Here is a 1,236-nt window from a genome sequence, read left to right on the forward strand (position 1 = left end):
CCAGGCCTAGTTTCTCAGTCAACCTGAGAGAGAGACTGGACCCGGAACAAGACTCCTCTCTTGTAGTAGCTGGGACTCTCCTCTGACAACTCCCCCAATTTCAGCACATGCTCATGGGGTACCGGGCCTTGTGGGCAGATCCAAGATAGAACACACCTCATTACTTATACTGACACAACATATGGTTCTGCCTATTCCTTTCCCATTTGTACCGCCCCAAACCGACTTAGCACACAGGATACAGAGTGTGTTCTGATATCTTTAAACATGAGCAGCTGGGGGCACAGTGGGAGACATTGGTGACAGTGGAGGGAAGGGACAGGGTGTCCCAGGCAAGACTGACACATGACAGCCTCAAGTCACGCACCACTAAAAGCCCATTGGGGACAGCTCAAAGCTGGTGGAAGTGATAACAGCGGCAACATCTGGAAGACTGAGGGAACAAATGACATTTTGCAGAAGGCAGTAAAACCCTAGAGACCTAAGCAAGACACTGGGACCTGAGAGCCACAGAAACCATGGGATAAGAAGGACCCCCTCTGCCCATCCTCCACTGTGCCATAGAGGTTTAGCTTTTAGAGCATGTTTTGGATACATCGTTCATGTGTACCTAAGGTAGCTCTTCCATGTGCTAGCTGTGTGACCTTGAGCAGACAATCCCTGGCTTTATCGGGCTGTCAGCCAGTTAATCTAAATTAAACTCTTGGCAGCGTGGAGTAAGTTAAACATAAACTATGACAGTTGTTACACTCTGGAGAGTCCATATGAACTTGGATAAGAACTGGCCATCTGCTTTCCCACCCTCAGTTAGAAGAACTCCCTGCCTCAACTTCCCCACCTTCTGACGGCTTCTCCACACTGTTCCTCTTACCTGGTTCCGGGAATTCTCTGCCTATTGTCTTCCAATGTTTGTAGAAGATTCTAGGCCCTGGCGAGCCTTGGAGCCTCCTATGCTTCCAAGAAGGGAACATTAGACTTCCCAAGGAACTCCAGCTCATCCTTCCAAACCGCTCACCAACCCTCTGAGTCCTCCCAATTGTCCACAAGTTTCTTAGCGGTAGCTAGAATTAACATCCAGGAATTGCCAACCCAGAGCGTACCTTGGCCAAAGACATTTTCACAGTCTTAGCTCTTTCCAGTTGGTTCTTACTCTAGAATCTTCCAGACAGCAATGCCCTGGAGCTTTGGACCACCAATAGCAGCATGATACCCAGCAAACAGCCAAGTATTTTGGCT

The sequence above is a fragment of the Peromyscus leucopus genome, chromosome 2 (assembly GCF_004664715.2).
Source record: "Peromyscus leucopus breed LL Stock chromosome 2, UCI_PerLeu_2.1, whole genome shotgun sequence".
Lineage (NCBI taxonomy): Eukaryota > Metazoa > Chordata > Mammalia > Rodentia > Cricetidae > Peromyscus > Peromyscus leucopus.